Consider the following 27,252-nt stretch of genomic DNA (forward strand, 5'->3'; position numbering starts at 1 on the left):
GATACGGTGCGACAACAGGAGGTCGTCTGTCTTCTTTCTTCCTAGCATAAACCGCATTTATCTACCTGTCTCCGCTTCGTGGCCTTTCTTCCCCCCCTGTTTTTCCGTCCTTCTCTTTGTTCGCGCTCCGTTTCTTTCTTTTTCCTCAACGGTCTTCTCTCGTACGTATTTCCCCACTCCTCGAAGGAGCCGTGTAATCTCTCGTGCTAGCTCGCACTCGCTTACGCTTGGAGAGCGCTCGGTTAACGCCGTTGTAGCATGCCTAACGCGTAGGCCGCACGATATTCCAAGTACGCTTGGCTATTTTCATGCTACGCCAGAAAGACACCTAGCGACGCGCCACGCTTGTAGGTGACACGACTGATCTCCGACCGCTGTATAAAGTCGAAACCAGATCGAACCGACCAACTGGAATTCTTTAGTTATCTAGCCTGTTAGGTTACAGAAAACATCAAATTACTCATGATTTTTCCCTTTTTACATTTTTTAATTCTGTTATAAATAACTATACTTCCAAGCTATTATTTAAGGAAACGTTAACGCAAAAATAAATTAATCACTTTATTTGGATAAGAGACGTGTAAAAGCGATAATTTCCGATTCAACTACAGTGTATGCATACATAGATTTTCACAAGTCGAGTTCAAGTCATCACACACGAGCATACATACATAAAGTAAATTGTTAAAATTAAAACTTACTGAGAGATTCCTTACAATAAATCGTATGTCATTAAAGCAAGAGGGAAGCCTACTTCTCGCCAGCCTGATATCCTCGACGCAAATGCATATGTATAGGGTGGGACAGAAATAACAATACAAGTGGAAAGACAGAGATTCTATATAAAGAAAATAAATAAATAAATAAAGTGGTATGACATTTTTTCCAGACATATGATTTTGAAAATTTGTTGGATACGCAATCACCTATCATGCTATTCCATTGTGACTGTACGCATCCGAGCTAACACTTATGAACATTGACAGTTTAGATAGAAAAATAGGTATTAACAAATTCTTCAAATTCTTCAAGACATTTCTCCATGTGAATGTCGTTCTACGTATTTTTTTTTTAGTATTTTTGATGAAAAAATTTATCAAAGAATGAAACGAAAAAAGATAAATAATCCGACGTTATTTTATTAAATAGTACATAACGAACGTGATGTTACAACCATCGCTGACAAATTATTCAAGTAAGAGAAATGCATGAGTTACACGCACGAAGTTCTATAACCTATTAGAATTCAATTGCTTTATTTTGATAATTGCTATCTGTTATATCGAATCGACAAAGTTTAAGTTATGTTATAAATAGCTGTTAATTATTAGTTACTTCAATGGAATCCCGGTGGTGTTTTCGATACCCGTATTTTCAAGAAGTTTCGAAAAAGAATTCGAGGAAATTGGGAAGACAGCTGCGGAGCGTTAACCCAGATTCAAATTCTATGATGATTTCACATACCATTGGTAGTTTGAGAAATTTTCATTTGAAAGAAGCTTTATTTACAATAAAAGTGTGGAAATTTATCCGTTATAATGTATCGATTTTATATAGAGAAAATAGTTAAATTCTTTCTAAATTCAGGCAAAATCGATTATTTGTATCTGACAGAAAGTCTCTCTTAAATATTTTTTTATTTCTTAAGTCAATCGAATAATTATTATAATATAAAAAGAATTACATAGCATATTCGTTATTTTTGATTATAATATTCTTCAAATAAATATATTTCGTTTAACGCTAACCTTACCAAGCCCGGTTAAATGACCGGTTTCGAGATTTAATTTAAAGTTGTACATACATTGTTATTTCTTTCGTTCATCTAACTTTGTGCAAATTCTTATATTGTATGATTAATCAATTTCTACATTTTTGAAACCGATCATTTGACCTGGCCTGGTAAGGTCAGTGTTAAATGGATCGACGTGATATAATGATTTCCTCTTGTCTTAAAAATTTTAAAGTGTTCAAATTAAGTCATAAAGAGTAGAAAGAGGGATACGTTATTACGTACATAGAAAAAATGAATAGCACACTTGTCCCAGTAGAAGAAAGATGTTACGAATACTCGTTTAAACCATCTGATTAAAATACGTAACTATTGCACCCAGTCAATGTTGACGGAACGATTATATTTATTCGATTCACTTGTCAAAACTTTAATAGCCGAGAGATCGTTGTCGTAAATCTGGTAAACTTGGTTACATTCGTTCATTGATAGCATAAAGTGTTTACGGCCTTGTAATGAACTTAACCCCCTGGCGTATAATATCGAATGAGACTCGTGGAAAGAGGGTAAAGTATGAAAATCGCAAGCCAGACTCGTATGGAATCCGGAATAAACATGAAAATAGTCAAATAGATTCATGACACAGATTACGGACCAAAACATAAACACCCCCCCCCCTCAGTAAAGGAAGATCAAGAGAACGACCCGAAGTTTGTTTGCCCAAGTGTGTAAACAATTTTATTACTGACTACGGCACGCACGGGCCCAAATTAAAGGGGTTGAAAGTATAAGGAATTTTCTAGCAGATGGAAATTTCTCGGTGCAATATTGTAAAAGCAACGACGGTGGTACAAAGGGCGGCTATAGATGGGTCGACTAAGTAGCCGACTAGCGAGAAAGTTTAATATGTCGCTTTGTGTAAGTGCAAATTTGGTTGACTGACATAGTCGACGATCGACTTTATTTTTCGAGTAATTTTCGTGTATGAATACTAAATTTTGTTGTGTAGGTTAGTAAAACCTAGTCATGTTCAATCGACCACGGAATTTAACTTTTTAGATTTTCTGGTCGACTAGGGTTCTTTATCTGGCACTCCTTGCCAACCAACCGCTTAGTCGACCCGCCTGTATCCATCCAAAGGGATCGATCATTTCCCCGTAAGAGAACACGTGTTTGTATGTTCTTTTAATGATATTGATAATTGCCGAAAGTTCGACGATCATTATTCGAATTCGAATTTACTTATCAGTAAATAAATATACTTGTTAAAGCATGTGTATGTCAGTTGCTTTTATCCGTTGCATGAAAATTTCTCCTGCTTTCCTCGTTACAAAAGCGTTGAATGCATTCATTTTTCTCATCGAAACTACTTTCGATCTTGCAACTTTAACGGCTTCAACGAACCGACACAATTCTTATTCCAGCCTCTTAATTTGAAATTATATTATGCGAGTAAAATTCTCTCGCATCAAAACACAAAGTACTGATTTTATCTAGTGATTTCCGTTCTCATCTTCTGTATTTTCCTTTTAACGAATATTATCTTTTTTGGCGCGAAGGATCTTAATTGAATGAAAATAATTATCAAAACTCGCACGCCGAGCACTTAACTTAACCTTTTCTATTCTACGAATGCTTCTATATGCGTTCAGTAAAATCATAGTTTTCTTGACAGAATACATAAATATATGAAAGAAAATCTCATAGTCGTTGCCTAGGAACGCTTGAACGCGTCAAACATGGTCGACAATCCTATTTTTTGAGTAAAAATTGCCGTTATAACTGAATCTTCTTTGGAAAGTGGAAAATTTAATTTACAATTTAATTTTTTACAAAAAGTGGATTTATGTTGTAATTAGTATCTGCATATTCAAATTGTTTTATTTGCGTTAAACAGATATCTATTCAGATCACGAACATGCCTCCTATGCGTTTTGAATATTCTGTCTATGTTGATGTATGGCATAAATAGAAATGCATATAGCAAAGCTTAATATCGCTATTATACTATTTAATGTCTTTTAATATGCTATTTGTGCACTTTGGAAAGACTTTCATTGTGGACGGAGCAAGGCTCGAATATAAAAAATCAATCATCAAAGTACTTTTCGTTATCGCAACAAGATTATTATTTCGTTGATTTATTTAAACTTCTTAAAGGAATTGTATAATTTTAGACGCCTTTCCATGGCGTTCACCTGGCAGCTTATACACACATACTTTGATTGAATATAAATGATCACAATAAAAAAGAACCGTTGCACTATCATTTGATCGTTCCTGAATCCGCAAGCTAAGAATAGATTTAACAGAGGAAATGAATTGAATGGGAGTTTACTGAAGAAAAAGCAAGCTATATTACCAGTCTCGTTTGTCTCTATTAATGTTTTATTTTAAGAAAATACAGGAAACAAGTTACTTAATACAGAAATCTTACAGAAAAATCTGTTGCAAAATTTTAACGATAACTACTTCTTCACTATAAACATACGAATGTGTTTATTGCATATAGCGCACGTTATTGAATTTTTAATGAATTGCGCGAAAGTTTTGGAACATTAATGTAATAAAAGAGAAGTTGGAGATACGCGTTTAAAATTTGTGTTGATTCTGATAAAACCGATCGAAAACCATACACCATACCAGTGATAACGACGTATTTTTCGACGTGATATTGTATTTTGCTGCAGGTTGAGATTAGATTAATCGTCGTCGTTTAGCCACCGCGTAATTCATATTTCAGATATCAATAAATCTGCTTCCCTTTTTTGTAGAAAACACTGATGAATCCAATGTTTTTACCTGGAACCGACACGTAAAGGTAAATTTGCGGAAGGTCCCTTTTCTTTTTTCATTAAAATAATTTAATCTTGGGTATTGACGGTAAAATTATGTTAACGTCAAAAGGCTCAAATTTCGTTTGTCGCTTATTCCCATATCAAAGATGTTTGATAAGTTGTTTTATTATTGCTGTAACATGCATAAATTTCCCGATATTAATATCAACTTATAAATAACTGAATCACTCATAGAATCTTTAGATTATAGCTTTTATGTTGAATTGAATGTTAATATCATTTCGAAAAATATGGATTAAACAACAGGAGGAAAATGTTCAAATTAATAGAGAAGAAAGCTCTTCCGTTTTAATGTTGTAATCCATTTCATAAATCGTTTTAGATTAAATGAGATACAACAATAAGAGATGTTTTTCACCGCTATAATAACGAGTGAACTATTCACAAAAAGCGCACGATTCTTGATTACGAATGTTCCGTCATACGGCGCGCGTAGGATTCATGACCTAATCACCCATTCACAAGTAGTATTCCGTCATGAATACTGTTAAGTTGCGCAGAAATTAAAATATTCATGTGAAATTCATTAATTGATAACTATAATTTATCAATCGGCAATTTATGCGTTGTATTTTGATGATTTTTGGTAATGTACATATTTCATGACTTGGGAAATGTAGATTTAAAATGCAAAAATATGATACTTAAACATTTGATGATAATGGTTGTAGCGTGAATGAATTTTCCTGGTAAGCCTGACGTCCTTCTTTTTTTATCCTCCTTACTGTAATAAGTTATTTTTGTTGACATTCACATTACACTGATATGAAATATTTTGAGGTTGAATATTTGTACAAAGTGATCGTGACTTATGAATACGAGAATCAAAGTTTTACACGATATAGTCGCATCTGGAAAAGAAATAGTTTTATAAGATCAACAATAGAAATACAAATACAATATTCTTATTGTAATTAGAAAATTTATTCTTTGATGTCTTCTTAATGTTTGTATATCATATGTATAGTTTAAGTATAGTTTACATATGTTTATATAATATTGTATGAAATAACGGTGTTCTGGAAAATATTTTTATTATTCTTTATTATAAAATGTTACAAACGTTTCGTAATAATTTTGTAAAACAGTGGAAATTGTTTCCACCGAGGGATATGTGAAACGAAAACCTCGTTTTATTTTTAGGCTACGCTTTATCTTTGGAGCATCTTCAGCGTTTAATAGTAATCTGCCAGCATACTTGAGTATCGTTTATCCATTGTGGAAATTTCCTGGTAAAACCACTCTCTGTGATGATCACTTATGACATTTACGGTCCCAGGAAAACATAAAGATACTCATACATAAGTCCGGAAAGATTCCGCATAGTAGCATGCGCTTTGCAATACTCTTTAATGACGTTAATTCTCGAAAGATTTGTTTTCAAGTTACTTTTGAATGGTAATGGAGCTTGAATAAGAAATATTATTTTCTTATTCTACCTTCTTTGTGCTAAAAATGTAGTATTAAGCAATCAATATAGCGTTCCTAACGTTCAACAATAGCGCTTGATAAATCACACGATCTCTGTGTGAGATTATCGATACAAATGTGCACGATCAAATCAAAATATCATTTAAAACGCACATGATATAACATAAAATATATAAAATATCCAAAGTGTAGTGTCTTTTACATTTCATACGTATATATATATAGTATATAGGTAAAATAGGTTCTATTTTTCGTATTATATTATCAAAAATGTGAATTTGCATAAAAATCTGCAGTCTAGTGTTGATATCATGATTTGGAAGAATATAAAATCACCGCAATATTCTATTCGAAAAAACTGTGTTTAATTGAAAAGAAATCGGCTCGTTAACACGTTAGCAGTTGAAATAAAAATAAAGCAATTCGCGCAAATCGTGAAAGTGGCGCATTCCAAGCTACGTTAGAAACCAGAGGCAGAGAATGTTGGTAATAATAGGTAGGGAGGTGATCGGTGGCTGTTAAAAACAACGGGGGATTCCGCGGACACACGGCCGTGAACGGCCTAGGGCACGTAGACGACGCACGGGGTGCGTGACCTAATCACCCGTTCACCGCTCTATCGGTGTGATGCGGTGCGGTGTGGTGCGGTGCGGTGCGGTGTGGTGCGGCGCGGCGCGGCGTTGCGTGGCGTGGCGTGGCGCAAGTCGAACGACGCGAATCTGCGTCGAGTTTACTGCTTCTCTTCTGAGAACGGCTCGTCGGCGGGGCAGAGCGCGGGGTAACGATCATGGGCGGTAAGCGGCAAGTGCGGAGTGGTGCGCAGCGAGTGGGGAAGTCGGGGTTTCCTCGTGGCTGGCAAGGCGAACGGAGCCGAGTCAAGTCGAGTCTTGTCGACTCACGGAGACACAGCGGGGAACCAGCAACCGTCCTCGTGTGCGCTTGGTGTTGCGAAGACGCTTGCGGGGAGGGTGTTGGCGCTTCGTCAGTCTATAGAGAATGAGTGGGATGTTTTGTTAGACCGTGGGGCGGGGAAGGACGCTTCGTCAGACGAACGAGCCCATTCGCACGCGTGACTCACTTGCTAGCCGCGGGAATCTCCCGTTTCTCTGCCGGTGGCAGCACTGTACGAGTCATTGCCAATGGTGTCTCAATACACCTCGTTACTTTGTTACTCGCAGTTACCAGAATTTACGCATTAACATTTTACCTCGCTTTTTGTAAATTTTACAGATATCGGAAAACGAATGTTTTTTTCAAATATAGTGTCAAAAATTATATCGATGTCTCGACAACTGACGAAAGAATACGATTGTACCTTTTTATTTGGATATAGGTTACGTGAAAAATAACTTTGACACGTGTATATTAAATGACGCAATACTTTTATACACTAAGTGTGTATATGCTTCGTTACGTAATGAGAATTTTGCTTTAATGAAGTTATTTCAAACTATTATTTCAAAGGAAAAACGGACGCTTATCGTTTGGTAGTAGATATGATTCATTCCAAGCCAGTGCTCTACGTCCAAAAATAGGTTGCAGACTGCTACATGTTCATTTTTTTCTCTTGCTGTAATGCATTAGAAGAGAAAAATTTCTTTATACAAAATATTTTATTTATATGTACACTTTCGTTTACATAATAAAATCATTTTGTAATTTAATTACAAATATATACAATTTCTAAAATATTAATATTTATACAAATAATTTAATTTATTATAATATTTATACAAATAATTTAATTTATTTAGGAGAAGGTCAAATATCAAACGTTTTGAGAACGTTGATTGTCCACTTGATTTTAATCTTTTATATTACAAGTTTTTAACAAGATTTCGTTATAATTTTCCATAATCTTTTGATCTGTGTAGTTACATACTTTTTGTCTTTATTATTTCCAATGTTTCCATCTTACATTTTTCTTGGAATTTAGCATCGATTAGATTATTATCATAGATTAGACTGTTATTATAGATTTAACGAGTTGTACAAATGAGAATGATTAACAAACCAATGAGTTAGTGCTCTTGTATAGGTTTGATCACCTACGGTGTTACAAACCGTTTTCTTTACAGTTGCAAATATATCGACTCTAATCCTTTTCTTAATTAAAGGGGCAGAAGGATTAATCGTATAATGTACCTACAAGAAATTCTTTCGTGACCACTGGCGCGTCAACGAATTATTTTCAGCTTAAAATTATTTTATTAAATGTTCAAGGTAACATCCATGGATTCTTAGATTTATTAAATCATTTGTGAATATTGTTTTAAATATTTGATAACATTGAAGAAATATCTGATGCGCAGTATTCTTATCCTTATATTTTTTTTTGTCGCGCTAAGAATAGTCGTCACTGTATGTTTTACATAACTTTAGAAGAAAGAGCTATTATTATCCGAGAAAACTACAAAACAGTAACGTCACGTTCAATCTGTGTGTTCTCCAATTTTGCTTTAAACCTCTTACGCATATCGAATCTAAACGTCTAACAAAGTGAGTTGGAGTACCATCGTGTGAAAACCATATATAACGTACCGTTAAAAATTCACGAATAATTTTTGATTCTCTACCAAACGCCAAACAGGAGTCTTAGTTTTCTATGCACATTATTACTGTGTTTGCATTATAAAATTTATATGATCTTCCGGTAGGAGTGTAAATGTTTTAACTCTGACAATTAACTGCCGGAGATTTTGTCATCATTACCTGGAATATCAAATGTTTTGTTTTATAGCGATAAAGCGAAGTGTCAAACGAGAACAACATTTACTTTTATATAGAATTCGCTTAAAAAATAAATTTGTTTATATAATTTCATAGAACAATAACACATATGATAATGAAGTTTAGAAGATAATAAACATCTCTGCGTATGTCCTAATTGATCCTTCGTTTGCGATCCGAGGATTGGTTGCAACGAGGCACAGATCTTATTCTGTTTCGTTTCTGTGACAAACTGATGAATAAACCGATTCGAGATACGCAGGTGGTCGGCCAAATGTTCTTCAAGAAAAGAGTTCGTACATGATTGAAAACGCATTGTTCACTTTTGTAAAAGTATCAGGAATATTTAACTTTTTTAAAAGTATCAGAAAGAATTAATTTAAGAGACTTATTAATAAAGCATTAATTAAGTTAAGAGAGCAGCATGAGCTGCTCTTGTCAAAGTTCGTTCCAAGAAGTTACGGCTCATTGTCAGTTATATAATTTCCAGTATTTCCGCACTATACGCTTACTTGAACAATAGCGTTAAGGTATATACATCAACTCGCTTCCTAACGGGGACTTTTTTTAGTATTTAAAGCATAGCTTGACGGGAAAGGAAAGCAATAATAAAAATGAATTATCTCTCTGTGATACATTTGATACGTCTCCTTTGAATATTTGTGTTATATTCTATTATCTTGTTTGAAATCTCTGTATCGTATAATTTCCGGAGATCGAGCTGAAGTTTAGCAGCTGATCAGTAATTACATACACATTTATCTTGGCATCGGGTAACATCTAAAAATTCGCTTACTTAAATTTATTATGTGGCAATGTAACGATAAGTTAAGTTAGATGGAAATTTTTGTATATCAAAAAATAATAAGTCGATTATTCTAGAAGATGTATCAAAGATGTACAGAATACGCAATAATTTTATTTTTTTTATTTTCTTCGTTTAATATCGAAAAGTAGAAATTGAATTGAATTGAATTGAATTGAATTGAATTGAGAAGTAAGAAAACTTATCTGTAGAGAAAGTTTGTGAGTACTTAGTAAAATTAAGTATTCATCTCTCTAGAAGATTTAAAATAGCAGAGAGATAAAAGTATTTCAAGTTCTAACATTGTAAGCTTTTAGAATATCAACTGAATCGAATTGATTTTGAATTTGAAATTGAATTGAATTGAATTGAATTTTTCATCGTTACTCTACGCAGAAGGTTCAAATACATGTAATGAAGTTTGATAGTAGCTATTCGAATGAAAAAAGTGAATAAAGAAAAATGTGGTAATTTCGAAGATAGAGCGTAATACATATTTTCTTCTTCTTTTTCCATTCTTTAACGTCGCAACGACAACATAGTTATTGACGACAGTTTTGCGTATAACGTAATACATATTTTACGGGGTCCATCTTGTGTAGTTTCTCTGTAATCTAGGAAGTAAAGAAATCTATTTTATATATGGGATTGTGATCTGTATGAAAACTTTCGGTACACTGAATAACACGATATCGATGTTCAACATTTACGAAAGATACGCAAAGTTAAATATTTTTATACAATGCTTTTTTATATATTTCAAGTTGCAATTAAATATAAAGGAAAGAACTTGAAATACTAGGATTGTATATAACTTATAGATATCGTACAAATTATTTGACGATATCGTTAAGATATTATTAGTATGATAAGAAAGTCATTCGTCAAATAGTTGTAAAATATCGTGTATGTAATTTTTTACGAGGGCATTTTAAACGTTATCACTTAAGGTTGGCAATCTTTATATTTTGTAATGTTTATATACGTATATGAAATTTATGTTCATGCAATTATATAAATAACTCGTTCGCTCAAAGTGCTCTAGAAAACTGTTGCACGTGACAAATTTAAGACTTACTATCATTTCTGATCGTTACTTGATTGTCATTGAACTGTTCCAACTTTTAATAACGTCATCCCTGCGTCCCTATTTATCATTCGTGTGTCCCGCTTTTTTAACCTTTAACCCCTTAACGGTTCACCGTTGAGGGTGACTGAAGAGATTTTATTCCGATTATAACGTTGTGTACCAATCAGCGCGCAACTTCTGTGGCAATGTAACGATAAGTTAAGTTAGATGGAAATTTTTATATATCAAAAAATAATAAGTCGATTATTCTGAAAGATTTATCAAAGATGTACAGAATATGCAATAATTTTATTTTTAGAAACGGGAGAATATTTTCTTCGTTTAATATTGAAAAGTAGTTTATTGCTTAATTAAGTACATCAGTTTGTATTTTATAGTATATGTATTGTTATCATAGTATGTGCATTGTATAATATGTATTGTATTATATAGTCAGTAGTTTATAGTTTAATTAAATACAGTGAGTAATAGTACTTATTACTTTTAGTACCCTTTAAATTGATTACAGTGATTTTAAATAAATTAAAACATGTTTTTTAAATGTTCATTAAGTTCTTGAATTTTTGAAGAATTTATGGTAGATGAGTATAATGAGGTAATTAAGTAATTACTCTTATATATAAATATAAGTATACAATTAATAGTAGATATTGATTTGTAATAAAAAATGCGGTTAATTCTAAATGCATAGACTAAATTTTGTTTATTCAAGGATCTCGTCAAAACATTTGTTTCATAAATTTGTATGACTTATCGTTAAAATATTTACAGTTCTTTGCGAATTTTTCAAGTCCATATCTTTTTAAACAAAAAGGAGTTATTCGAGGAATGTTTCATTAGCTAAATGACTTGAATTAATGAGCTGATTGTGATTAAACGAAAATTTCAGTATGACTTTTTGCGATAATAATAAAAATAATAAATTGGCATTATTGTCTTTGAGGAACTGTTATTGGGATACCTAACTTGCTAGTGAAAAGCCGTTTATAGATAACGTTTTCGGGTAAAATGTTATAGGAATGCTTTAGAAAAGTGCCGCTATAAGAATTTGATTTCGTTTTAGTTTTGTTAAATAAATATCTCAAAACGGTGATAATAGTTTAGATTCGTTTATATTCCACTATGCAACCGCGTTTTATAATTGAATGCTCGAGCATTTGACCAATTATGACATGACCGAGTTCTTTGTTCGGTCGAAGTTGAAGTTTGATTTGTCGGTTAAATCATGCGTCTGCTCTTGAATACATTACACATATCAATCATTTATGATATTCACGTATATTTAAATCTGTCTACTATTCTAATTTACAATTACATAATAAAAGATAACGTTTATTTTAATGTTTTCTAAATTTAATTAAATGATTTTCTAGAGTATATTTTACAGACGTAATGTACAAGTAACGTACTCGTTCAATCGTTCTCATAGAATCGTATATTCTATATGGAAGATTTCTTGTAGTAATAACTTTCGTTTTTCCGTATTTTTTTTATCTATGAGGAATAAAAAAAAGCAAGAGTTTAAAAGAATGTCATCAAATTTTATAATAACGTCTATAAAAGACTTTACATCATATACTTAAAGAATAAATTATCTAAACCTAACACGTGAAATCATATCTACTTTCAGTAATTCCGAAGAAAGCAATTGGGACTATATTCTATCGCCCAAGTCGTATCTAAAATATAAATGTTTGTTAAAGTTCCTTTCTGCTGTATGGATTCGTGAAAGATTTACATACGCCAATGTATAAATGCATTCAAATTTCATCTTCCTAATTTGTACAATATTTCACATGCGATTCTGCTTATTAATGTTATTTTACATGCAATGAAAGTACATATTCAGGAAATTTCTTCATTCTGTATAACATAATCTCATAAAATTTGTTTTCATCGCGTAGTTTTGTGTCGTTTTCGCGTACAAAAGGAATGATTCAGAATACTTTGATATTACAAATTACGAATATACGATGTAGTACTATGCTCATTATTGATTGACCTTTAAAAATTATCCTTCTGTATACCGTTCAAACAATAGTTATCATCAAATTAAAATTGAAAAGAAATTGACATCAGCGTTTCGTTTGATCGATTTGTAAGTGGAATATGATTGCCCACGATTTGTCTACGTTTGTGCAACCGTAATTTTGGTTTATTCGTTTTTCAGAAAAAAGTTATGATGAAGACATTTTGCTTGGACAAACGTGGACAGATCGTAGGCAAAGGAATACTCTGTTTTCAATAAAAGTTTGCGCTTGAGGGTGTCGACTTTACAAACCTCTGATTGACACGATAACCAGGTCTAAAGGTAAATTTATACCATACAACACGGGACGTCACTTAACGGCAACGTCACGTACCGGCCGATGACGGATAGTGTGAAGGGTCTCGTTTAAAACGCATGTTTCACTGTTTAATACCGGTGCTGGTATCTTTCCGTACGTAACGTGTCAGAACGGATCCGCTACGCTATATGTGAACAGTCCTATCTGACTATTCATAAGAATGTTTGTCAGAATGGAACCGACCCGTGTCAAAATGTATAATGTAAATCCATCTTAATTACGTATTTGACATTTTTTCGAAAAGGTGATTTCCTTATCTTCAAATCATTAATGACAAAATTATCATATTTTTACATGTATGATTTCCTTTCCGGTTGTACTACTGTCCAACCCGCCTAATACACATACATGTATACGAAATCTCATAACATTTTTTTTAAAGATGTCTTGCTTTCAATAAGATTTAATTTTATGAAATTATATTTCCGATATGTTTCTCCTTTACGTATTTTAATTATATTCAAATCGGTCATATCAATGTGATTTGAATGATCTGTGTGAAATATATCAAATGCTTGCGAGATATTTGATAGTTCTACATGTAAATATATACATCATACGTTCTTCTATAATCTTTTATATATGTCTAATATAAATCACTATATGTACTATAGTAGCAGTATATAATCAGTACCAATAATAAAATGTTAATGTAAAATTGGAAAGTTTGTAGTATATTGTCAATAATAAGACTAATATGTTGCTGGCTCCATTCTAAATCGTTTATTATTTAGCAATTTATACATGCTTTCATTTTTAGATGTATGTCACTTGTTTGTAAATTTTTAATACGCAGATCTGCATCTTAATAGATATATGTAACTTGTAATAGTAAAATAGCTTACTTTTTTAGAAAGTTCTTCACTTATGTACCCACCTTTAGCGCGTAATTACAAAAAAAGAAAAGAAAAAGAAAAAACAAGTAACATAAAATTTTTGGAGGTCCCCACGCTTAAGAAAGTAGATTGTAAGCAATAGTTATTATTATATCCTTTTACACCTCGATTTCTGCTCAATTTAATTAGTTGCTTTTAAAAAAATGTTTAATTTAGAGTAAAGATTGCATATCGTTAAAGACTTTATCGTATCTTTCTGAAAATTAATATATAGAAAAAAAGAAGAAAACGTTATTGTATTGAAAAAGACCTTGGGATTATTGCTACTACTTAAATTAAGAGTGCCGAATAAAACTGTAACCTTGATTTATTTACAATGCTTGAAGATAATCTATCGCATAGTTTAATATTCTATGTCTAAATTAGTTTCTTCATTAGTATGAATAGTATCATATATCATTCTTCATTAGTATCATATATCTGATGCATGATCCTGAGTTACAGATAAACACAATTGGTTGTATCCTGGAACTTGCGAGCGCTCTTTATTCTTTTTTGCTTAACCTATCAATATTTTAGGTAAAATTGTTAGAGTAGTACATTCTTTTATGTTATTCGTTACAAGCTTTTCAGTTTATCGGTTGCAAGTGTAAATTTTGCAACAACTATAATCTTCAAGGATACAAGATAAATCTGCCCTCTCCCTAATATAAAAATGTCATACCAGTATAATATGGTTTTTGCTTTTCATGTAAATAGTTTTTGAATTTCGTATAATAATATTTCATATTAAAAGCATCCGCATAGTAATGTCTGAAATACGAATGAAATATATTATACACAAAATAAGAAAGTGGATTAAGATATGATTCATACGCTCTGCCAAAAGAACAAAACGTAACGTTAACACAATATCTCGAATTAATCAGTCTCGCTAAAAATAGATCTGCGAGTGCGTATACTTTTTAGTATACTTTGAACGCTTATGTTACGATATGCGATAAATAAAGTTAAAAGAAATTTTTTGGGATTAGTCTAGGAAGTTTTATTTTATTGTATTAATAAATTAATTATGTAACCCTTTAGTTCTTTTTTCGCTAAAAAGAAATCGTTTAAGTTCTCGTTTTTACAAAAAGTCTAAAATTTGTTGTTATTGTATAAAAGATAACGAAAGAAAGAAGAAAAACTAGCCACTGCGTTTTCCATTGTATTATATAAATTATAGTTTCGATTGTATGTTAAATTCTCCTTGTGTGAAACTTCGGACGGTACAATGCGATAGATGAGAGAACGGAATTTTTTATTTCATTTAACATAATACATTAAAACGTATTCACATGTATGCTTAATATAATGCATGTATAACGCTTATGAATAAATGTTATTTTCGTATAAAAGGGTCAAGGCTTTTGTCGATGTATTTAATTTTAATATTATGACAAGTCAGTGAAAGATATTAAGCATGTTACATACATCTTGCATGTCAAAATATCAGAATCTCAAGATTATCCCATTTCCCAGAAACATTCACGTATTTCAAGAAACTGTCTTTTGCTTTCATGAATGAAATTGAAATTTTAGTTTTACCTACCTATTTCTAACAACTATTATATATAATGTAAAATGTATGTAAAAATTCTTTCTGCTATCTTTCCATTTTCTTCTTTTTTCCTTTACGAAAATATTAAGATTCGTCGCGCGCGCGCGTGCACACACACGTACAAAAATTAGAATATAATATGCAATATATAAAATTATCATTTTTATACTGATATAATTTGAGTTGCATATTTTTGAAGAAAGACTAAACGAGTTGTTAAATAACAATTACGAAATTTATAAATTGCAGATGGATTTTATAAAATTTTGCACATGATTAATCTTGGAGGCAATCATTGAGTGAAATGAGGCGATATATATATTTTTTAAACGTACGTTTGTGTATCTTGCAGATTCGTTGATACGAAAATCAATCATTTGAATTGATTTCATTAGTATAGGTGGCAATAAGAATGAACCGAAGGAAAAAAGCTTGTTATTTAATTTCTGAACATTAATTTATTTTTATTTCCTTTTCAATATTTCCTTGGCAATATCTCGGATCTTTTCAAAAACTGTTTTCGAAACTGTAATGGAGTTCCTTGAATTTTCCCAAGAAGAACAAAGCGAAACCGATTGTGGGTCAAGGTGCAATTATATGACAAATTCAAGTAATGTTCGACAGCCGTTTTAGTATCTCTGGCAATAAGATCTCACAGTAATACTAGTATTAATAGTAAGTTAATTAAAAATACTAAAGGTTTTGAGATGTAAAAAATAAATAATAATGTTATGATGTGGGTAAAAATACATAAGAAGGTTAAATCGACGTGATATGAAGTAAATACAAAAATAATCGAAGTTTTGGCTATTAACGAAATCAGTACAGTTAACAAAAAAAAATCTCAGTTGGAAAAATAACAAGCTGGGTGAAGTTGGCACTCCCAAATGTGAATTTTCACGAAAACCAACATTTTTTGTCCAACCAAAATTTTTATTTGTCCACCTTTCAAAAAAAAAAGTTGTCATTAAATAAAAATTTAAAAAAATCCGTAGTCAGCGCCTCCTGAATCGTTGATTTTTAAGCGAGGTATGTTTAACCACGATTTGTCCAGCCAGAATTTTCGTTCGGTCTACTCTTCACAGAAAAGTTATTATCAAATGAAAATTGTTAAAAATTAAAAATTTAAGCCCACTCTTTTTGGAGAATGGACGAACGAAAATTTTGGTCGAACAAATGTGAACAAAAGAATGCTGTTTGATTTTTATAAAAATTCATATTTCGGCGTTCGGACTTGAGCCAGCCAATGCAATATGCGTTGAAAATGTTTATATTTTCAGTTAACTTAGTACTATCGCGTATGCTTGGAAACTTATTGCCAGGAATATTAAAGGAGTAATGGCAGTCTTTAATATAACTGACACGTCCGGCATAAAACAATTAACGAATTACAAACGCCGGTCAGTGGCTGGCTGGACAATGTACAGTAGCCTGAACAGACTATTCATGGTCCGTAATTGATTGTTTGTCGTGCGACTGACGCTTCGTTTCTTGTACTGTTCCGTTATCTCGAGTGCAGCCTTCGTGTGTCACTGGTACTCACTGGCCGATTACGTTTTTTTCTCCCTTATCAGTCCCATGCTAATTCTGACATAGTGATTCCACGCTCGCCGTTGTAATTATTAGACTGGAATAATTGCAAGTTGAATGACTCGGACAATGAACGGCTCTATTATTAACGCAACAATCGAACAGTACTAATTGATCATGTTTTCATTGTTACGATTACGATTACTAAGAAAGGGTTACACTCTGCGCTGTCTGTTTCGAACATGCGAAAATCGCTGTATATCGCGGTTTTCAATTTCAGGAACCGACCAATTCGTATCAAAGAATACGTTTAAGAATTCTTTTATTCCAAATATTTCTATTAATACATGCAACGACGATACTTGACGGTAGAACTTTGCGTTTCAGCAGAGATCGAATGGAACTGTTCACTTTGATGTATTTTATGATAAAAGTTATTCACTGATCTTATAACTTTACAATCATTTTTTTCTCTGCATTAAGTTAACTGTATTTTGTATTGCTTTAATAAAAATTTTAAAAGTAGAATAATCTTTAATAATTGTAAGTATAGAATAAGTATAGAAGAGAAATCGTGCTGTTTATAAATACGATTGTTTTATTAATTAATTTTAGCTTATTCTTCTGTTTATCTGTCTGTCCGTGTGAAATTTTGGAAGAGAAATTTCATGAAATTTGGAATACGCGCTCATTTCCTATAACGATACAATATAATTTTAAAAAATTGTCAATTTGGTTGTTGAAAATAATTATCTGATTAGCTAAGGGGAAATCTAAAAAAACCTTTTCATCGATGAATCACAATCATCACCAATCGCGACTAAAAAACAGAAAATAGAATGTACGAATTGGAAAAATTGAGGAAAGATGGTTTTTATTTAAAAATGTACCAAAAAGGAGAAAATAATTTTCTTAATCAGGTGTCATTAAATAATTGAAAGTAATAATAATACACAGAGAAACCTGTATATATCGAGCATACGCGGTAATCGTCTAATAGGGTATCATTCGATTGTTAAACTCGTATTACTAAAAATAAGAGCCTGGCGAGCTCGTATTAGTTTAGTTCCAAAGTTTTCAGAATTTTAACACTTTCAAAGACCATCTGTTTGATTAGATAAACCTCGACTTCACGATTTCAGGCAAATATTCCTCCGTTCTAAGCCTGCGATCATTAGGGAATTGCCTTCCTTGTCTTCGTTAGATATTTCTTCATCCAAAACTTCATCCAAGAGAATGGAAAAGGTGTTGGTCGAATTGCTGCAATGAGTTTGCTAGGTTCTTAGTTTTAGTAATACGAGTTAAACAATTGAGTGATATCCTATTATATGATTACCATGCGTACTCAACATACGGTATACAGATTTCCCTGTATATTATTATTACATTCAATTGCTTAATGGTACCTGATTAAGAAAATTATTTCCTTCTTTTTAATACATTTTAAAATAAAAATCATTCTTCTCTGCTTTTTAATTTATATATTTGTGTCACTGACAATAAGGGAAAAATTAAAGAAAAGAAAAAGCGATTAAGTACATGTATGCTCAAAGTTCAGAATTTAGTTTTACTAGTAATATATTTTACAAATTCTTTGCTAATGTCAGCCCTAAGATCGCTAGAAACACAACTTTGATTTTTCCAAATTAAAATAAATGTTCCTAACTGGACCTCTTTTCTGCTTCTACGAAAATAAAAGCTTCCTATATATACAAAAATGCATGGAGTAAAAATCTCAATGGATACCCTTCATTTTATAACTGTTTTCTAGTTAGTTTTTTAACTCGTCACAAAATTATTGTTATCTCATAATTAATTGGAAATCTGAAGTTTCATTCGATTTCTGCTTCCGAAGCATTATGTTGTGACACGGAGCTTTATACAGCGATGATCAAAAATATTGGACTTTCTTATTTTTAAGTTTCCATTTAACTTTTGTGTCTAAAGTTTCAGCATATCACAATTTATTCGTTGAATGGGTTGTTTATAACTGCAGTTAACTACAATAAAAGTAAATAGTAGGGAATACATAATGAACTGCTTGTAGGGAAACATAAGATTTCAAGTATTGTAAAACCAATACTTGTGTGTATGTGTGAATTAACTATAGAATCATCGCGAGATCAATATGAAACCAAAGATAAAGAAACTGAAAAATGGGCTAGGAACGATGAAGGACCGAAGAATTGTAAATGATACAGAAATTTCAATTACTTGTAACAATTAATTGCCAGAATACAAATGTCTCACAACTTTATCTTCAACGCTTAAATTCCATAAATTTTTCATTCAATTTTAGGAACAAATTAAATAGAGCATCATAGTTTTTACAGAATTGTACAAGAAAAGTTAGTTAGTGCCAATACTTTTGTTCATCGCAATATTTCATTTACTGCGATCTATTCTATACATCTATTTTATAAACTTAATCATAGTGTACTTTTGCTTTTGCAACTTGTTTCCACTTTACTTCTATTCGATCATCTAGCCAGTGTTGAACTTGTTACACGTGAATGAACTGTGTACGGTTTGCACCACATTATGTTATATACAGAATCTACGAATCTTTGTAACGAGAACTTATTATACTCGTGTATAATAAATAATGTAGTTAAACTACAGCAACGAATGAGAAATGTATGTAATATATAATGGGTGGAATTAAGGTTAATATATATCTGTCGGATCATCTTTGGAAAACGGGACGAGTAATGAGTCTTGCTGCTAGTTGTCCATAGTTGTCTTATACCAGATGATGTTTGTTTATGGAAATGTATTACAAAAGTTAACAAGTGATATCGATGATTGAGTGATCGAGATGTCTATGACGATGAATTTAGGTTCGGTAACGAATACACGCTCGATGGGATGACGATTGCTATTACTCGAGGAACTCGATGTACGTGTTCACTGGGCTAGTCGAACTTATCGGATTGCCCCTCGGTCCAAGCAGAACTGCCCTTATATACTCCTCTCCGTATTCCTCGGGTCAATCCCTGTTTTTAAGGAGAGTTATTTAATTACTTTATACCTCTGTTAGGTGCACGTCCCTCCCGTGACCGTGGCTACGTTCAGTGACCCGTTATGTCACTTCGAGCGCAAGCTCACTGTCATAAATCTCGGACAATCATAATTGATTTAACTCATAAACAGCTATTTCTCAGTTTTATCGTTTAAGTACGGCTATAATAAAAAGTCTGGACTAAAGGATTGGGGACTTTCCCAAACATTCCGACAGAAAGACTCCGGCGTCCTTTCATCTCCGAAATATCTATGTATGTTGATTCATAGAGGGTCTAAAATATAAAGAACTACAATTAAATTACTTAACAACAAAGCATTGAACTAGATAACAAAGGACAACAACGTAATATTTTTACTTTGTACACCGGGTTCTTTCGTGTTCAAGTTAGTTTGATAATTTTATCGGTTTCTCGCAAACGAGCAGGTCACCCCCCTAAAAAAAGTCGAAAGAGAGACAACTTGAAGCATGTCAATTTAGAAGCTTCGGTGATGCTATACGAATTTTTACAAATTTTTGCTAAGACTTTTACTCGGTGAAAAACACGTAGGACTCAGATGACCGTTTACAGTTTGTGATAATCGTAAAAACGCTCACGAAGTAATGAAAAACTTAAGAAACGTAACACGTAGAAAGGTGGATACGTAAATAAGTTTCCAGTCGCATGACGTTATAAAAATATCGAATTCGAATGTAACCTTTCTGGCAATGAGTACATATTATTATATCAGAACAGAGTTCCCGATGTCTGTTTCCTTTATAATATCCCAGTAACCTGCACCCCCTTCCTTATTTAAAATTATTTTTTATAATATAGAAAAAGATTAAGAATATGTATTTTAAGATATAATTCTAACTTGATAGTTATTAAATTATCTTTTTAATTTAATACGATGATTGATACTTATACGTAGATAACGAATTTGATAATTTTGCTTAGAATAATGCGGCCACTTGTACAAATTTATTTTAGTTTTAGCAAGTGAATCAAGTCGGTTGTGATGGAAAGTTAAGAAAAATATTTGTCGTTATTTGTATATTCAGAGATAGGATCACAATAGTTATTACTATATTGTACGGATAAATTTACCACACCGTTCTGAACCGAAAAACCTTTATTGCGCACACTTACATGGACTAGGGGAAAAAAAGAACAAAAGAACATCTTAAAAACTATCGATTGAGTCTATCGATTGTATCTAGAACAATCTTCTAGTTACAGTTTTTGTAATTAGCGCATCCGCATATGGAGGGCGAGCATGAACTCACGTTGTCATTTTCAATAATTTTAAAGCGTCGTTACATTTTCTTCCTTTTATCAGACTCGAGGATCAGATATACAATAGGCTTACAGTAATTGATAGAATATGGCAATGCAGCTGTATTAAAAGAAATAAATGCTAAAAAATTTCAATTAAAGCTAATCACGGTGATTATGACAGAATACAGTTCGCTTAAAATGAATCACGAGCAGGAATCCGGGTATTAGAGGTTTGCATAGTTTGAAGCTGAAGTGCCTAAGTCAATAATAGTTATCGTTGGTATTACAAAGTTTTATCAACGGCTGTTGCTTATCTACATTGAAGTATACCTAATACCTATCGAAACATTATCATTTCTTTTGTTTTTTTTTGATATTCCTTTATTCCCTCTAAGCTCCAATCCCGACGGTATCAACAGATATATATGAAAAATAAGCGCGGGAAAGTCGGACATTTCGATTCATGATTCGTTGTAAAATATCGATTTGTAGTAAGCGGAAAGAAACGCGCAACAACATTCGGTGTAATAGAAATGGAAGCTTCGTTTCGCGTCCGGCTAGGAACTACGTGACGTGAATATCTCAATTTTCGAACCAACTTATGACCACCGGTTTCAGCGGCCAATTTAAACGGCATTATTTTTATCGGTTTAACGATAATCGTCTACACAGGGTATACCTGTATGAAATTAGCCTCCCATTTTTTAAATCCTGAATATTTTGTTCTTGTTCTACGTTGCTTCAAACTAATAACGAATTATCTCGAAAGGTTCCAGGAACAATCTCCAAAAAGTGAATTTTTGATCAGCTGTCATTTCCCAAAACTCGGATATGTAAGAATGTTCTGCATTGTTCTAATTGATTTGAACATTGTTCTAAAGTATTATTTCAACATCATATTTAATTTAGGAAACAATTTGAAAAAACTGTGCCCACAAGGCAATATCGAAAGGCAGTGTCGACACAAGAGTAAAGCGTTGTTCCGCGTTCCGAACATCAAATTTTTCTTCTGGATTGTCCTAGAGCTGTAGGTAACTGTTCCAAACAGCGAAGCTTAGGCGTTTGGCTCTTGAAATTTTTGTTCTGCCTTGTTCTAGGGCTGTAAGTACGCGTTTTAAGAGAAAACAACCCTTTACTGTATATTATTGCTGTAAAAATGAAAAAGTGTTCGTCGTCCATTGACTTACAGGTACAATTTTTTCTAAACTAAGTATGATATCGAAATACTACTTTGGAATAACGTTTGTAACAACCCGGAACGACTTTTACATGTTCGAGAAGAACATCTTCAAGAAGTGGCGAATTGCATAAAAATTATTTTTTTGGAGGGTTGTTGACCTACTAAAAATTGTCTAACAATGTAGAACAAGCGCAGAACAACTTGGAACAACAACAACAACAACAAAAGAAACGGGATTTGAAAAATGGTGGGTGCCAACTTTAGGTGCGGGACATGTCATTAAATACAATCGGCAAAAGAATGATTCTACGCGTAAAAATAAATCGAATATTTAGAATACGATTTTTTATGTGGCACTTTGCTTTCGTGAAAATCGAGTTTGAGAATTTGTTTAAAATATATGTAACCTTGATTAATTACGAACTAGGTTTGATCAAACGATCAGAAGAAGGTTATTCTGCGTGCAAAACCAAGAGGACAATGTAAAATAAAATTTTTAGTTATCAATTGGCTTCACGCACGCGTACTTGTATGATAAATTTTCAAATTTCATTTCTTCGGAAACAAAGCGCTCTATAAAACGCTATAGGTAATTATTTGGAAAATATTTTCTGATTTGATGATTTTTTAACATGTTGTTGGGAGCAACTTTTTCTTATACGAGCTCTGTAACTGCGGGTGATAACATGCGGAGGAAAAGGTTGTTTAAAATGTTGATTCCTACGAGACATTAAAAAAATCGTCGAAATCCAAGATGGCGGCAGATTTCTAAATAATTAGCAAACTTTATTTCACATTTTCGACTTATTGTCACACGTAGAATAGCGTCGATTAATTTGCCTCTGTCCAGTCCGGAATTAGCTAAATTTAAGTACATTTGACAAATATGAAAACTGAAGATTATATGAACAAATTCTAGTGTATATTTTCGACTTGTTTTTTTTTCTTCTACATAGAATCGCTTTTTTTGCCGATAATTATTGAAACGTCTGGTGTATGTCTACCCGACAAAATAGAAAGCATACGCGATACGATCTAGTTGCAACTAGGGTATATGGAATTATGGTTTTATGAATACATCTAAACCTAGGCAGAGATATATTTCATCTACTAAATATTATAACGAGTACTGTATTTTGGATATTTTATACACGTTTGTATAATACGTGCATTCTATGCATTCCTAAATCTTTAAATTTTCCACAAATATATAAATACCTGCAATCTATTTATTATTACTGATAATTTCTGCGAATTCACTCATTTCTTCAGATTTTACACCATTTTTAAGCGCAGTTTTGTAAACATGTTGCTCATTCACCGCCAATTACGTAGGATTTATTTACTTTTCTTCTTGTATAAATAAGAGCGCTCTTTTTCTATCTGTTTCTCCTTCCTCGGTTTTGTTCTTTGTTTCTTCGTATTGGAGGAACATGAAAAAGCAGAAGCGGAAGTAAGAAACGCTGCGCTTGGAAGTCTGACGAGTGGAAACGAGGGGCACGAGGTCACGCAGCGAGCTATCGAGATAGAGAGCAAACAATAATAACAGCAATACAAGAAGAAAACGCTGCTATGACTCGTGCAGCATCGACAAACGCCGCATCAGGGCTTTATTCGGTTCACTGACCAATTGAGTGTAATCGTAAAACGGCACGTGTTTCATCCCTAGCCGTGGCTAAACAACATTAATTCTTCCGTAAATCGATAGTCGCACGTGCTCCTGCTATTTCTCTTCGGCGGAGAAGGTATTTATTTGATCGGGAAATCGGAAGGGTTGGAACTATAGTTCGGAAGTTTAAATCGAATTACTTTTAGTGCTACGGCTTATTAATTTCATATTTCAATATTAATTTCAACGACTTCAAAAATCAATAGGCATTGTTCCGATAATGTAGTCGAGTAATAAATTCGTTCATCTCTCGGCAATATTACAACGTATAAAATTACACGACGAACAGCGTTGTAACAGAGTTACATGCGCTGATTCGCGAAAATGTTTGAGCATTTACCACAGAAAATTGATATGTCCATATCGTACGTGTTATACGGCTGACCCTCGAACAACGAAGGGATTTAAGAACGCAGACACGATACGAAGTAGGAACTCTGCGTATAATTTTTAACTCTCCAAAAACTTAACTGTGTATGCAATAGCACGTATATTCGTATATGTATGTAATAACTTGCTGTTGACAAGAAGCTTCATTTTGCATACTATATGATGTACATACACGTGTTATTACCGTATTCTATTCCGAATAATAAAATAAGTTAGAGAAAGAATCGCGCTGTTTAGATTTTGTGTGGAAAAGTTCCAGTACATTTGAACGCTACGGACGACTGACGGTATTTTGTATTTCATTGTTAATTTTTATTGGACGAAATTTGAAATATTTATAAACGAATAGTACGCATATTAGTACGTATTTCATAAAGTAACAAATATGAAGAGCGCTATCGTGCCGTTTGTTTCTTTTCGCGATCGATTAAGACAAGCGCTACCGTGCTGTTCGGGATTCTTCGACCCTTTTTTTTCAATGAGTCGATGAGTATGAGATGATATATCATATTCATACTGTGATGATGCGATGGCCGACAAACGATCGATCTCAAGACAAAAGTAGTAGTATGGACATTGTTTGCCCGATTGTGGCTTCGCACCAGCGATATTTTTTAAGCATTCTTCGTTAGCCGTTTAGTTTGTTGCAAAATCATGATTTGCTACACGGACCACATAAGTGCATAGTATGTATCTCTGGACGGAAACTCCTAAAATGCGCGTCGTTCAGAGGGTCAACTCTATATAAATCATCTTGAAATTTTATTTCATTTCAATGATTATATCGTACATATATTGATATTTAACACCAATCTGAAAATATACATTTTGAAATGAAATGTACATGTACGTATACTTATAACAGAGGTATTACAGGTAGTTCCTATGAATATTGTGCCTTATTGATCCAAATACTTTTGTAATCTCGCCGAGATATATACTTGTACTAAATATTTTACAACTTCTATATGCTGTATTTTCAGGTTTGTTTAAAACTTTACTGATATGAGCGTGGATATCGGGCCTCGTAACAGTGCCAATGAAATTTCAAGATGTTTTAAATAACACGCATAATATATTCGTAAAGTTCGTCTGCGAGTGTTCCAATACTTTCTTGTGCTACGAGTGTACGAGCTTGCATTAACATTAACACATTAAGATTTAACGCAACCTGTCATTTGCAACCTTTTTCAAGCAATTTAGATCATTGGATTTTCTTCTTTGACATTACAGTAATGCAAGAAAATCTTCAAAGTTTCTTTGCTTTTTCTTCCGTCGTGATAATCTTTCTATTAGTTTGAAGGAATTCTGTCTGTCCGATATATAGCTTGAAAACTAGAAAAGCCAATATTAAAAAGTTTTTTAAGTAATATTACTCGACAACGTTTTGAGTTGACGCATTGTCACACATTAACTCTTAAAAATCAATTTGATCGTGTAACAATAGAGGAGAAAGCCGTGGTCGATCCTCTCGTTAATCGTTTTCTCACCAAATTACATTCTATTAAAAATGAATAAATGCGTAAATACTTGAGCGGTAATGCGTCTACCGTTTCAATACGTTTTCTCCATGCCTGTGTAAAGAAAACAGTGTACGACAGCGTGTATATATGTATGTACGAAGTAACGATCGCCTATCGAAAGAAAGGGAATTATGTTTTGAAACCGAACAGTTGACAGTAAACACTAAATAGCACGTATGGTTGTACGACTTACGAGCCTGTAGCCCTGCCGTAGGCGTCTTTCCTCCACTCCGTTTTGGCTGAGCTCGCGGCATCGGCGAGCGCACATGCTCGCCTCATGGCATCGCACTGCGTCCAATCATTAGCACTTAATGAATATAAGCGAAATAGCGTATGCAACGAATATCGTTATATACGATAGATATCTACACTGCCACTTATAAGTGTTTAACACGTCATCTGATTAACAGTCGATAGTCTGATAGTCAGATATTGTACGTCGCGTGAGACGGTACCTGCGACGTCCCTTATGGTCAGGCCGCCGAAGCCTGCACATTGTCACACTGACCCGCAATAAACCCAAGGAACCACCATAGCCCACATCTGTTATCCATAAAGTTGCATTCTTTTGAACATCTTAGGTTTATGAGTGGTCCCTTAAAAGGGTCCTTAGGTTTATTGCACGCTCTCACTCATTACGGAGAAATAGCGGGTTTTTCCCCAGGTACAAGGCCACCCAGGAGCCACAAATGCAGGAGACTTTCTCCTTGTATTTTGTTTCTTGACATTGGCTAGAACCAATGGTCATCGCGGATCGTTACCCTCACTTTTCTACCGAAAAGTGTGAACTACGAATCCGCGTTCTTAGTTCAACAAGGATACACCCACATCGAGCTTTCTTCCCAAATAGTACGAGACGGATTAATCACTGTTCTAACACCCCTCGGACAGTCAAGTCTACGGTTCTAACTCTCATCGGGCCGTCAAGTTCTAACATAACTCAGTCAAGTTCTCGCTGCTCTAACTATCAAATCGAACAACCTTCGGGTCCATCACAACGCTTTCCGACACGACGAATTCAAACACGTTCGGTTCACGTTAACTATTGTAATTCAGTGCAAATAAATATACATATATTATATAACTGTGAAGTCCAGTTATATTCCAACCCAATCACCCCTTATTCTCCCACAAGAAATAACCCCACACCCTGTTCGTGGTGTCGATTCGTGCAATCGTATCGGGAATTTACGACTCCCGTTGACGCGCTATAACGCGACTGTCTCCCCGCGACTGGACGAATTAAC

At 33.3% G+C, this 27,252-nt stretch overlaps 1 protein-coding gene across 3 annotated transcripts in view; it reads left to right on the forward strand.

The window, feature by feature from the left end:
• The window catches only part of Shn (zinc finger protein schnurri), a 67,636-nt gene that overhangs the window by 537 nt on the left and 39,847 nt on the right, over positions 1–27,252 (forward strand). The window lies entirely within an intron of this gene.

Source organism: Bombus fervidus, chromosome 10, assembly GCF_041682495.2.
Source record: "Bombus fervidus isolate BK054 chromosome 10, iyBomFerv1, whole genome shotgun sequence".
In the NCBI taxonomy this organism is placed as follows: domain Eukaryota; kingdom Metazoa; phylum Arthropoda; class Insecta; order Hymenoptera; family Apidae; genus Bombus; species Bombus fervidus.